Source organism: Orcinus orca, chromosome 11 (genome assembly GCF_937001465.1).
Source record: "Orcinus orca chromosome 11, mOrcOrc1.1, whole genome shotgun sequence".
In the NCBI taxonomy this organism is placed as follows: domain Eukaryota; kingdom Metazoa; phylum Chordata; class Mammalia; order Artiodactyla; family Delphinidae; genus Orcinus; species Orcinus orca.
In genome coordinates, this window is record NC_064569.1 from 47,338,843 (window position 1) to 47,353,380 (window position 14,538).

Here is a 14,538-nt window from a genome sequence, read left to right on the forward strand (position 1 = left end):
GCAGCCCATTTAACTTTTAGACACCTCTAGCTATCAGAGGTTATATTTACATGGAACAAAACTCTGTCTCTCTCTAGTTTTCTAACATATTTGCTGTACTTCAACTTCCTGGAATTGCATTAGGAAGCTGAAAAATCATCTTAACACTAAGTTTCACACAGAGTTTAATTTTTGATGTTTATGCAGCAATCAGGGCTTTGACAACTCAATAATAACAATGGTTTATTTTCCCCAAAGATAAGTATTGAACACCCAACATATATCAGGCAATGCTATGTGGAAGCCCCCCCAGGCAAAATCAGTCATCAGAGGAGTCATGTATATCCCAGGAACCATCTGCTTTCATGGCCCTGCTGTGCTCAGGTGCAGGCTGGGAGCAGCCTGTGGGAAGTGTGAATTCTGTGCAAATCCAGCAAAGGGTTTCAGAGCTCAGCAGATTGTGCCCTTGGTCACTTACACTGCATCTAGCTGGAGGTCTTGGAAGCACCTTGTTCAGGACACCACATCATATGTGTCCACCCTAATCATATGTAAAAATAATATTGCTAAAGGGTCTGGTGTACACTTTGTTTCACAGAAGAAAAGATAAATGTAAATTAGGCTGTAGGGAAGACAGCAGCTAACAGGAGCTCCTATACATTTTGCTTTCTTCACATTTCCCCATGCCAGCCCCCTCATAGCCACCTCCTCATGCATCATAAAAGTATGGTGACACCAACAAGACAAACTGATGAAGACATGCTTTTGCAATGTGGTTTGGCTTCAACCTTCTTCATGGTTAATTTTCAATACAATACTTAAAGAAATTATATTTGTTTTCAATACTGATCAACTTTCTTTCATTTTTGACTTCTCAGTTATCAGGCTGGTGATTTACATCTCCATAACAAAGATACGTGAGCAAGAATTGTGCATCAATATTTTTGCTAAAGTTCTGCAATCACAAATTTCTGTTCTTCTGTCTTCTCACTTTATGTTTATTCTAAGATGGTTTAAGTCATTTCCTTGAATTATGTAATTTTGTTGTACTTGTTTACAGATTTTAGGTTATACTACTTATTAAGGACTGCAATAGAATTTCTTGAAGTCAGCCGTGAAAATGGCTACTTACAGTAGCTGTAGATAGTGTTTCTGTAGTTGTACATTACAAGGCTTTGGAGAATCTGCCTCCTGTGACTTTCAAAGCTCACCCTTTGAATAAGAAGGACTTACTCTTTAGCTTTGTCCTAATGCCTTCACATTCTACAACCTTGGGTCAGTCAGCCCCTTGTCAGCTGATGTGATTCTACATTTTTGCTTTGATCATTAATCACTCACTTTAAGTTCTCCTTTTGTACTGTTTGCTATTTGCTTCCAAAACAAACATGCTTTCTGTGCTTGTGAGGAAAGGAAAGGAGAAAGAGAATTAAAAGAAAATAGTAGGTGGGTTCTCAGTTATTTTTTGCTTTATTGCTAATGCTAACTACTATCATAAAGTTTGGAATTATGATTGAAGTATTCGTGAATAATTCATTCAAGGAACTTTTTCTTAAGCCCTAATGAACACTGAATATTTCCAAATACGATTGGATGATGCTATTAAGTTAAAGGGGAAAACTCTCTCCTAGAAGAGTAGGTTTATCTGCTGTTTCTTCTGAAAATTTGAATGTGGATTTGCATAGTACTAAATATTCTTTTTAGCTCTACTATGTTTTCTAAAATAGCTTCTTATTTTTGGAGGGCTTTTTGTCCATTTTGTCAAATATATCAATAAATTTACCTATTTTAACTAATGTAATTTTTAATTTTTATCACTCTGTAGTAACCAACCATGTGTAAACATGAATGATATATTTTCCTCCTCTACATCACACTTCTTAGCCCCTTTAATAAGAACCTTTATAAAAATAAGATCATGAACCCTGGGTAATGTATTTTAGTTGCAACAAAAATTCCTAAGTTAATTAATTATGAGATGACTGTACATCAGACATAGAACTTCATGACACCATGAAGTATTAAAATACTGAATTAGCTGCTGGTTCTTTCTAAAAAGTATGGCCATTTAAATCACCTAAATAATGGCCTCTGAAATTACAGAATTAAAAAATTATATTTTTTCTACCTGATAATTGGATAAGAGATTGGAAATTAATATAACCTTCCAGGGGCTGAGAGATTCCTGGGTTTTTTTTTACTTCCTTTTCTTGTTTGTACTGATTTTCACTATAATGGATCAAGGAATTTCTTTTAGCTTCTGGACTTTTCTAGAAGTGCGCTAAGTTTTGGGTATTGGTTTTATAGTAAGGGACCTATAACACAAACTGTTTTTTTCAATAAGTAAAAGCCTTTGTCAAACTTCTCTGTGATTTAGCCATTCATGTTTCAGAAGGTCACATATACTAACTTTTGTACAAGGTGAAGTTTACTCAGAAGGTCAAAAGGCATGCCAAAACAAATAGAAAGCATTTTATTTCATTTTAACTACATCTCTTTAAAAAAAAAAGTGTTTATTTAATGGATATGATCACATGACTGTCAAATTAGTCCTTTCTTTTTTTTTTTACACATATCAGCTCACAAGCACGTACCTTTTAAGGTCTGTGGCCTGTTTCTGTTTTAAAAAATAATAATAGTAAAAGTACACAATAAAGCAAATGAGAAAACTTTTTCTGCCCTATTTTTCACAACAAAATACTGTAAATTAAGATAATTCTGGTACTCTGATGTTCTAGAGTCAAATCAGGGAATTTCTAAACTCAAACTGTTAAAATAAGTTTACAGTTAAGATACAAAAGAAAGAAAGAAAACTTCCTTATCTCATTATTCTCAAATGTTAGTAACATTATTTTGTCTCACATGAGAATCAAAATATGAGAGACATTGCTTTTGGGGCATGGGGTAAATAGTGAATTACTCAAATAATACCAATATATCATTGTATCTACACATGAAATGAATTCAAAATTATGTATTTCAGTGGTAGTCACTGAAGCAAAAAATTAAGTGTAGTAAGATGTTATGTCCTTAAACATGTTAACTATATTATATAAATATTACTTATTGTGGTGTAATAATACCAGTAATTTTGTAAAATATATTTTAATATTGATTCTAAATTCAAATAAATTTAATTGTCACTACAAGGAAGTTCTTCACATATAGAACTGACACATTTTCATGAGATATTTACTAAATGAGACAGTTATATGTACATAGTCTGCTTTTTATAGCCTTGGAACTTCCACAGTAAGCAGATTGACTGCCAGTCTGAAATTCCTTCCGTTTTATACTACAATGACAAAGTTCTCCAGTCAAACCAGGTAACATTGCAAGTGCTATCTCAGTGACATTGTATTATCTCTGTTCTCTCCTCTTAGTCTTTGCTCCTGTGAAATATATTTCAATAATCTTTGCGCTACACCATACTCTGTAAAACAATCTGATTTCTCTGGATCATATCTAAAAGTTGATTAATTATATTGGTTAATAATAAGACAAATAGGACTTATGTACGTAAATAAATCTCATATTTTTCAAGTCAGGAATAAGCAAGGATCTAATATTTATTCATCTATATAAACTAATATTTTTCATTGTTTCAAGTACCAACTATTGATAATAATAATAGTTCTTATTATATTCTTCTTTTTCTTCTTCTTATTTTGTTGCCAAACACTATGCTAGTATTTTACAAAATATTAACTGACTTAATTTAGTAGTCATGATTCTGAGTTAAATACTACTACATTCCCTTTTTTTTCCAGGTAAGGGGATTGGACAGAGAAGTCAAAAACTTGTCTTAAGGTCTATATAATCAAAGAACATACAAAGAATTGATGGTCAAATTCTGACGATCGTTTTCAAATTTTTCTGATTTATTGTTAGAGCTTAATAATCTTACTGAAATTCTCTTCAGTTTTCAAATTAATACATTTAATGTAAATAGCCTTAATGAATTTATTTAAAAATTTCAAGTTATTGATTTATAAACATACACATACACACACATTTATTTATCATCCTACCAAAAGTGGAAAGAAAAGCCTCGCAAAAGTTAAAGACAAGTTATTGTTTGTTTTGAAGTCCCAGATACTTTGGGCTGAAGTGAATCTCTTTGATGTTTCCACAGGAATTCCTCTACACTTTGGGAAATATGACTTAGGATAGAAAATATAAAGGCAGGCACAAATAAAGGCAGTCACCATAGTTATGACAGGTTAGTGGTGATATGAAGTAATTTAACTAAACAGTCTGTCCATATCTAAAGAGGGCCTTGAAATAAAACCTTGGAGATTTAGAAAAGGCAAACAGCAATTTCAGCCAGTGCAAGAGAAAGCTACATGCTATCAACTCTTTCAGAGATGGAGTTGGATACCTTTTTCATTTTTCTTTTTATCATGCATCTCGATATTTCGGTGATTATTCTTTCATTCTTTTAGGAGTCACTCTTAAGATGTGATGCTTTCCTGTGAAACCTTAGACACAGGAATCTTGGAAACCAAAGGACTCTAGGACTCTGTGCCAATAGAGCTGCTTTGTGAGTACCCTCAGTGTATAATAACGTTTTCTTCTGTCTGAGTCATTCTAAGTCATGCCGCTGTGGAACTGGTGGATCTTAATGTGAACGGGAATGTTAGCTTGGCTGGTGTTTAAATCCATTTTCAAAACTAGAACGGATTTCAAAGTTGGCACTTTTAGCTTTTAGTCCTTCTATGAGTCTATATTCTGTGTGATCTTGGTCAAGAGATTAAGCTTCAGTTTCTCTGTATATAAAATAGAGCTAAATATACGGACTTCCTTCACTGAAAGGATATTATAAAAGTAGTAAATTTCAATAATAATAATTATATTATTATTACTAATATGAATGCAGGTTTTAAAATAAAGGTGGAGGCTTTAGGTATATACTTTTATTATTATCTTTGTCATTTGCACCCTTTAAAAAATAACTATATTTTGAACAAAAATGTTTATGTTGGGAGTTCTCATATTCATATTTTATTTGTATTGATACATACTCTTTATTACTCACAAAGATTTAATCTAACTTGACCCTCAAAACAATCTTGGTGTAAAGGAGGTCAGGGATTATTATCCCCACTGTGCAGATTAGAAAACTGACCCTCAGCACTGTCAGTGTCTTGTTCAAGACTGTATAACTAGTAACAGAGAGAATTTGAAGTCAGATGTTCTTAATAACCAGTCTATGCTCTTTTCAAAAACTGTATTTAATTGGCCGAATTTCCTTTTTGAATTTGGATTGCTACATACCTTATATTATAAGAGTATTGTGATAAATTTACGAAGTTGTATCACCTGTTTGTCAAGAACAGTTCCTAGACCAACTGTATGGTTATATTCTGCCTTCATTCTCATGTTCATGAACACATCTTCGTATGTCCAGGTGGTAGGCAGAATAGTGGCTCCCCACATCCTAATGCCTTCACCCTGTGAATGTTATGTTGCATGGCAAGGGAGAAGTAAGGCTGCTATTCAGATGACCTTGTGATTATCCTTGATTGTATGTATGGGCCCAATGTAATCACCAGGGACCTGAGAAATGAGAGAAATGGCATGAAAAGGATTCAGCCCAGTGTTGGTGGTTTGAAGATGGAGGAATGCATCCACAGTCAAGGAATGTGGGTGGCTTTTAGGAACTAGAAAAGGCAAGGAAACAGATTGTTCCCTTGGCCTCCCACTAACACCCTGATTTTAGCCCAGTGAGATTTCTGACCTCCAGAGCTGTGAGATAATAAATTTGCATTGTTTTAAGCCAGTACATTTGTGGTAGTTTATTACAGCTGCGATAAGAAGCTAATACAGCCTGACACTGTGAGATTAGGTGACGAAGCTTGAGAGTAGAGTGGTTTATGCCAGGGTGACTGAAGTCAGTCACGGGGAGATTTGCCTCTTTGGTGTGTTCATTTTTTTGTCCCATGCTAAGCATATAACTGTTGAAGTAGGTTGTAATATGTCATATAGTTCCTTTTGGATACGTGGTTTACTAAGGGAACGGACTTGTCCTTGCCTATTCCTTGTTAGTTAAGAGCACAGACTATGGATCCTGAGTATATGAGCTGACATTCTGGCTCTGATTCTTACTACAGGCATACTTTGTTTTACTGCATTGTACTTTATTGAGATTCCCAGATATTGCATTTTTTTTCAAATTGAAGATTTGTGGCAACCATGCATCAAGCAAGCCTAGGCACCATTTTCCCAACAGCATTTGCTCACTTTGTAACTCTGTGTCACATATTGGTAGTTTTTGTAATATTTCAAACTCTTCACCAGCAAAATGATTACAACTCACTAAAGGCTCAGATGATGATCAGAATTTTTTAGCAATGAAGTAGTTTTTAATTAAGGTATGTACATTTTTTAGACATAATGCTATTATTGCACACTTAATGGACTACAGTATAGTGTAAACATAAATTTTATGTGTGCTAGGACACCAAAAAATTTATGTAACTTGCTTTATTTTGATATTCGCTTTATTATGGTGGTCTGGAACTGAATCTGCAATATTGCTGAGGTATACCTGTAATTATGACCTGCCAGAGCGTTCGACTTTTCGTCTGTGAAGCAAAGACAGTAAAAAGCATCTTTTTCATAGGGTTGCTGTGAGAATGAACTGTGTTAATTTATGTTACGTACTTAGAACAGTACTTGGCACATAGTAGGAGCTATATAAATATTAGCTATTGTTATTATTATTACTTTTATTCCTTAAATACTGTATTCTCTAGGGTCACAGTCTTTGTTTTCATGGATAGACAGGAGAGTGTCCAAAATCTTGGGGGGAATGCTTTGGGGTAGAAGGATTTTAATGAAACTAAATTCTGTCAATTTCATAATTTAACATAATTTTTAAAAATTATATATATTTGATAGCTAATATTTAATATATTTTAAAATAACATATTTTACTTTTCTTTTTTCTTTTTTTAATTGAGGTATAGTTGATGTATAATATTATATACGTTTAAATGTACAAAATAGTGATTCACAATTTTTAAAAGTTATATACTCCATTTATCATTCTTATAAAATAGATTAAAATCTTTTACTTTTAAATAACTCCCTTCCTTGTCTGCTCTCATTATCACAAACATGTAGATGGGGCAAGTTTTGCATATTCTATAATAATTCACGTCATTTGTCTTTCTATTTTAGACTCTATTGTGTGTCTTTAGGTTTGTTTTGATGTCACTGTTTAAGCATGCAGATTTCTTGGTGCTAGGAAACATATGCAGCACCCTGTAAAAAAAGGTCTTAGATTAAAAAAAAAATACTTTGCAAGTGAGAAAAACCTAGTCTGAATTTTCAGACATTCTATGAAGAGAGGAGCCTCTGAACTGGGTGAATAGAAATTGCTACTTCATTCACTGTGTCTGGCAGTGGTGTGGGGGATCTTCTAAAGGCCTGGTAGGAGCATATCTCTGATTAACTTTTTAGACTGTGGGCACAGTGGCTATATTGCAAGGCACAATATATTAATTAATTCAGCCAACATATGGTACACACTTCCCAATGTCAACAGATAAATGATGTCTGTTCAAGGCTTTCCCAGGACAGTGGGGAAGAACCGATGATCCCTGAAATACCATCGATTCTAGTAGTAGAGATAGGCAGGGATGCAGGATCTGTTTATTCCATCTACTGCCCTACACACGGAGGCCAGTAGCAGCATGCCATGATTTCTTACATAGTTTCTAATCATGCATTGTTCTTATGGAATAGCTTGTCTCTGCCTGTTTTCTGACTCCCTAGGTTTTCTCTGGTAATTGGATACTTAAAAACTATATCACAAACCTATTGAATATGTGGTTTAAAAACACACCAATAATCACATTGTGTGCTTTTAATTAAATGTTATTTCTATTTTCCCTGAAATTTATTTGGCATCTTTGTGGTGTCCTTTAGTCTGTTTCTTCAACTTCTAATTTATAGCCTCACTGCTCCTACGCTTCACTAATTGGCGTCTCATTTGCCTGCATATAGTTAAAAATCACAGAAAATTGGGAGGGGCTTTCCCCAAGGCACTTAACTATGTGGAAATATATAGATCTTTGTGTGACCTCAGAAACTTTTGAACACTGAACATACAAAGGATATCACTCTTTCTTAACTCTGCTTTAATTTTAATCTGAGATTTGACAGAAGGGTAGCAGAAAAAAAGAGAAATTATTTGAATAAAAAAAGTCACTGGAATGAGTTAGTGGAAGGTTTCAAGAAAATTACATACCAAATACCTTGTCATGTCTTCTTTACCTCTATATGCCTTTCTACCTTGAAATCACATCAAGAAATCAGTAGGGAGGTAAGCTGAGCACACTCCACAGTATTCTTCCATTAAAACCAATGCCACTTACTCACTCACTTTTACATAGACTGTGGATTTCTTTTACATAGACTGTGGATTCTGGGGGTTGATGTTAATGCTGAGAGCAAATATTCAGGCTGAATTGACATATATTTTTGGCCGTCTCTTTAACCCAATTTTTAAATTAAATATTTAGTCTTCACCATTCATGTTATACTCCGGAAATAATGAATTGAGAATTCCTGTTAAGAGTAAATCACTCACCTTTGCTAATGTATCCATGAAAAATGTGGTTAATAATGAGTACATTGGTTTCAGATACAGGGAATATTTCTAAGATATTAAATTCTGATAATCAAACCCTAACATTGCTTAACAGCTTTATGATGTTATGGCAGATGCCCTGAGCAGATAATTTTATGATTATGGTTCTTATCTATAACATGCAAATGTATGTAGAGATGAGTTAAATCACACAAGATTCTACAGTATATGACAACTCTCATAATACTTTATATCTCTATTTTAGGTTTAATAATTAGGCCTTGTTAACTGTGTATGAATCTATTTTCCATCATGGAAGGGTGACTGTTTGAGAAAAGAGAACCTGTTTTATTTATCTTGGCATTCCTACTATTCATAACATAAGACCTTTTGTATGCTAACTGCTTACTAAACGTTGGTTAAATTGATTAATTAACACAAGGGAAAAATAGATTGGGCTCTCCCTTTGACTCATGCATTTAATTATTAAAATTGATGCTAACCTGGAGAATGTGGCTTGGCTATGTGGTCAAATGGAGTTTCTAATGGAACTTTTCTCCAAAATTTAGGCTTTCCCTTTGTAGGAGCGCAGCCTGCCCTAGTATATACATGGTATAAACAAGACCAGAATGCAGCTCCTCTGTAGGAAGGCACGTAGGGAAAAGAGAGTGCCCAGAAATGTCTGTCCTAAGCTTGCATAGTTTGTTTGTTTTTTCTCTTTTTCCAAATTCAGCAATCAGATGTGGAACAGACTGAAGTGTTATTTTACCAGAAGTGTCTCCGTAAGGAAACATGAAGCCAGTAGGTAGGTGAGAAGCCTGAGACTCAGAGGGGTTAGGTCCTTTGTTCAAGGTCAGAAGTCAAGTGTAGGTCTGAACCTAAGCTTTCTAACACTAAATCAAATACTTTTTAAAAAAAGAATCCTTTAGAATAGGGTGAAGAAGGACAGCAAGGAGTTATGCTGCACCACAGTAGGAAATAGCCGGTTCCCCAGGGGGAGGAAGCCTAATGAGTAGGCTGGGGCTCATCACAGGGCCAAACAAAGGCAGAGAAGGTCCATGTGCTCTGTCTGTTGCTGAGGAGGACACCAAGAGAGTCGAGCCCACACAGGGAAACCAGAGACAAATAAAATAATTGAAGCCATAGGATTTTCATCAAGCCCTAGGGTGTGGTGGTGACTCCTATAAACTTTACCTTTGTCATATGACTTTACATTACTTTTCTTTTTTTCCAGCTCTACTGAGATGTACTAATTGACCTAAAACATTGTGTAACTTTAAGGTGTACAATGTAATGATTTGATACACGTATATATTGTGAAATTATTGTCATAATAAGGTTAGTTAACACATCCACCACCTCACATAATTATCATTTTGTTGTTGATATGGTGAGAACATTAAAGCTCTACTCACCCAGAAACTTTCAAGAATACAATATGGTATTCTTAACTACAGTCACCATGCTGTACTTATTCACCAGAACTTATTCATCTTATAACTGAAAGTTTGTACTCTTTGACCACCATCTCCTCATTTTCCCTAGCCCTCAGCCCCTGGCAACCGCCATCCTACTATCTGTTTCTATGAGTTTGAATCCACATGTATGTGACATCACACTGTATTTGTCTTTTTCTGTCTGACTTATTTCACTTAGCATATTGCCTTCAAGGTCCATCTATGTTGTCACAAAAGGCAGAATTTCAGGCTTTTTTACGGCTGAATAGTATCTAATGTACACATATAATATATATACCACATTTTCTTTATCCATTCACTTCTATATCTTGGCTGGTTTGAATAATGCTGCAGTGAACTTGGGTGTGCAGATATCTCTTCCAGATAGTAATTTCATATTCTCGGGATGTACACCTAGAAGTGGGACTGCTGTATCATACAGTAGTTCTATTTCTAATTTTTTGAGGAACCGCCATATCGTTCTCCATAGCGGCTACACAAATTTACATTTCCACCAACAGTGTGCGAGGACTCCCTTTTTCCAGCATTTGTTATCTCTGGTCTTTTTGATAATAGCCGTTCTACTTTTTAAATTTATATGTCATGGCATCAACAATTAAAGATTTTATACTTTCATTTAAAGTAACTTTAACATGTTTAAAAGTTTTTGTTAACTTTTACTAAGGATATAAACTTATTCTGAGGTGTGGAAAAATCTCATACCTGGTGAGATGTGACTGGGCCAGTAGATGTAATGTTGCCTTGAGCTCTGTTTACTCATATCTTATATTAATGTCTAATGCCTTTGTAGCATTTTTTTTAAAACCAGGAGAAATAATGGCTTCTAATTTACTAATGGCCGTGAAAAGCCAAAGCACATTAAAACTCCAATGTTAGTATTACTGACTATAGTAATAGATGGAAACTACACACTTGATCATATTATCTTATAACATATCCCCCAGGCATACTTGTGTGTGTGTGTGTGCGTGCGTGCGTGCACAAAGATGGCTGTGGGGTATAAGGGTTGGAAAGCAGCAGTGAGGAGTTATTGACCACTGTGCCATGGTCTGAACTTGTACTAACTGTCCGATTTAGGCAAAGATATTGAGGCTTCACTCAAGTAGAGAAATTGGATGCCGGTATAACAATTGGAAAGCTACCAAATTTATTGAAATAAAATGGTACCTGTGGGAAAGAAGGGAAGGAGATGGATTTGAGTCCTTGTGGAAGTAGACTCTACCAGGATTGGTAATTTGATTTGATGTTAGAGAAGGGGAGACAGTATTGGTGATTCTGACTTTGAGCTGAGTCACTGGCAGGTGCTGCTGCGTTTACTAGAAAGCTGTGAGGCCCTGTGCACGCTGAGGGCAATGGCAGGGAGCTAAGAGGAGTCAGAGGTTCTGAGCTAGAAGGGTATTTCCAAAGTACTCTCTCTCTGAATGTGTTTCCTGTATTGGCTGACTATAGTAAGATCTATTAATTGGGTAACAGTCAAAGAAGGAAGGGTCTTAAATGTTCCCTATACTCAAATCATGCTTCCAGTAATTCTGTTCTATTAGTGAGCCGCTGTCATCAGCAAAAAGAGGGAAATCTGTTGAAATGGTAGAATACCTCTATATTATATATTTAGGACCTCTTTGATCCCATTATATTTTCCTGTGGTATTTTGAAACCATAACGGAATTATTTTATGCAAGCAAATTTAACTAAAGACTTATTTTCCTTTTATGCTTATCAAGGTTAAAAAAAAAGGATTTCTTTTTACATTATAACTCCAAAGGATAATTAACTCAGAATAAATTTGGGTTGTTTTCTTCTATTATATGCTGATTTCAAACTCCATTATAATTCTAGAATTCAGAAAATAATGGGATCACAGTCAATTATGCTAAATGAATGTTAAGATTACAGTACTCTTTCCAGGAAAAGAATAGGAAAAAAAAATTTATCCAAATGAGAAAAGCAATCCATTAAAAGATTCCCATTGTGTTTGTGAGGTGTTTGATTAGTCTTTTGACTAGTTCACTGCTTTTCCTCACCCAAATATCTATATCTGAGCTTTCCGCCTTGCAGAATTTCTTGCAATTTTTATTCACATGAGAAACTTGGGTTTTCCCCACGAACTCAGTTTTCACTCCTTAGTCATAATGCGAAAAACATCAAAATCTCACAAGGGAAATGTGCGAATGCTGCCTAGAACTTGGGAATAATGTTATAAACAAATTCATTGCCAGGAACTCATTGTCATATTTCAAAGGCAGAATTAATAACCTGTTCCAAGAGCACACATGCTGTTTATCAAGGTTTTCATCTGAGAGCGTTTCCTCTCTCTCTCTCTCTCATCCCTGAATTATTGAAGAATTTTGGAAACTGGAATTTAAAAAAAAGCTCACATTACCACATTTATGGAATTACTTTGAGAATTTGTAACCTTGGCAAAGGTTAGTCACCTTCAGCCATTTTCTCCCCCAGGCTCAGGGTGTACGAGTCTGTTTTGTATTTGGCTTTCCTTTCTCAAAGGTTTATGTAATAAACATCACTGTCTTTGAATAGTAATTTCTTAAGAATTTAATATTGTTGTAACAATAAGCAAAATCATACAAAATAAGTACAAAATGTATTGTTCACACTCCTGTCCACACTCCTTTAGAATCTAAAAATTCTAATTTTTTTAGATCTTGCGTTATCAGGTTATTTTCTTGATAATGTAATTTTTACATATCAATCTTAGAATATATCTTTGTATTTCTCTTTTTATTTAACTTTAGAACTTTTTGTAATAATACTAAGTAAAAATATTAATCACACATATGAGAGCTTTTTAAATTTAGCATTCTTGGTATAATTAATGGCCTGTTTGCTTAATAAAGTTAATAATCATTTATTTGCATAGAATTAAGTCTTATTGTCATTTGGCTTTATAGAAAAGTAGTTGATGAAGCAAATGACTAATGAAATTTTATTCTACCACCTTTTTTGAAAAAAAAACTACTTCAGGTATATCTACAGAGTACAGAGTGAAGTTATTATTAATTGATTAGTCACCTATGTTGCATCAGGTAATTTTATCCCAAATAAATGTATTGAACACTTCCTAGCTACTAAGCACTTTGCTATGTTGGGACAAAGGTATTTGAAGAGTTCTCAGTAAAGATGTCATCTGCTTTTGATTGCTATATGTACTATATAATTGTGAAATCCACATTACAGTTTATTTAGTGTGTTAAAACTTCAGTGTATGCCTAATTTTGTACAAGGCAAAATTTCCTAATGCTTTTATTTTGTTTCATTATATTTTTTGAACTTAAGGTTTTAATAGAAGACATAAAAATATCACGTCTTATTTTTAAAGGCATTTGCATTATTTAGCTAAATAAATTAGAGGAAATGTCCAGAGATTATTTGTTACTACCTGGTTATTGTAACCATTATATATGTACCTTTAGAAATGCAGCCTATTAAAATCTTTGGGAATCATATTTTATAAGTCATTGCTTATTGCCTATGTCTAAATAATGGCATCTTTCATGTAGGAAATCAAATTCTCCTCATCCATTGACCATAGAAAGGCTGACCTGTTCAGTGGAGAGGAGCATGGACCTTGGACCCACATAACCAAAATTGGAATCCAGGACTCAATGTTTACTAACTATCTGACCTAAGTAACCAAACTCTGACCCTCCGTGTCCTCATACTTTAAATATGTATCATAATGTCTATCTTATGTGGTTTAAAGAATGAGGTCATGGATGTAAATTGTTTGGTACAATAACCTACGTAGAATATGGGAAACACCCACTAAACGATAGCTCTTCATTTCTCCAGAACTTATTGTAAGTTCTGCAAATCCAAAAGTGGCAACACTGACCCACCATCAGATTCCCCAGTTCCTGTTGTTGTTTTTTCTTTAATTTATTGATTAATTAATTTATTTTTGGCTATGATGGGTCTTCGTTGCTGCGCGTGGGCTTTCTCTAGTTGCGGTGAGCGGGGGCTACTCTTTGTTGCAGTGTACGGGCTTCTCTTTGTGGTGGCTTCTCTTTGTTGTGGAGCACGGGCTCAGTAGTTGTGGCTTACGGGCTCTAGAGCACAGGCTCAGTAGTAGTGGTGCACAGCCTTAGTTGCTCTGAGGCATGTGTGGGATCTCCCTGGACCAGGGCTCGAACCCGTTTTCCCCTGCATTGGCAGGTGGATTCTTAACCACTGCACCACCAGGGAAGTCCCCCCAATCACAGTCTTAGGGGAGGACCCTTTGTGACAGAGGGCAGACATTTACAGAATGGCTGGCCAAGTAAGGCATGTAGTTTATGATTAGGCAACAAAATGAAATTATCTGCCTCTCAAGGGATTTAACACATGACCTGGGCCTCTTTATTATTGTTCATAACTGGTCAAGTTATCTAGTCAGACTAGGTGAAGATTCACTGACAGTTTAATTTATATATTATATTACTTTTGCAATGTGTTCTATTCATGATATTAAACCACATCATTGTACATATA

General features: G+C 34.8%; 1 protein-coding gene across 8 annotated transcripts in view; it reads left to right on the top strand.

The window, feature by feature from the left end:
- Positions 1-14,538, top strand: part of SLC16A7 (solute carrier family 16 member 7) — a 160,605-nt gene that overhangs the window by 53,396 nt on the left and 92,671 nt on the right. For 4 of the 8 annotated variants that reach the window (XM_033440515.2, XM_033440518.2, XM_033440512.2 and 1 more), the window contains one exon: positions 4,422-4,519. The exons of 2 other annotated variants lie outside the window; for them this stretch is intronic. The gene's annotated coding sequence lies outside the window, so the exon portion shown is untranslated. Of the gene's footprint in view, positions 1-3,212; positions 3,303-4,421; positions 4,520-9,308; positions 9,381-14,538 lie in introns of all 8 variants that reach the window. 2 more of the 8 variants (XM_033440516.2, XM_033440519.2) reach the window with 2 other exon arrangements.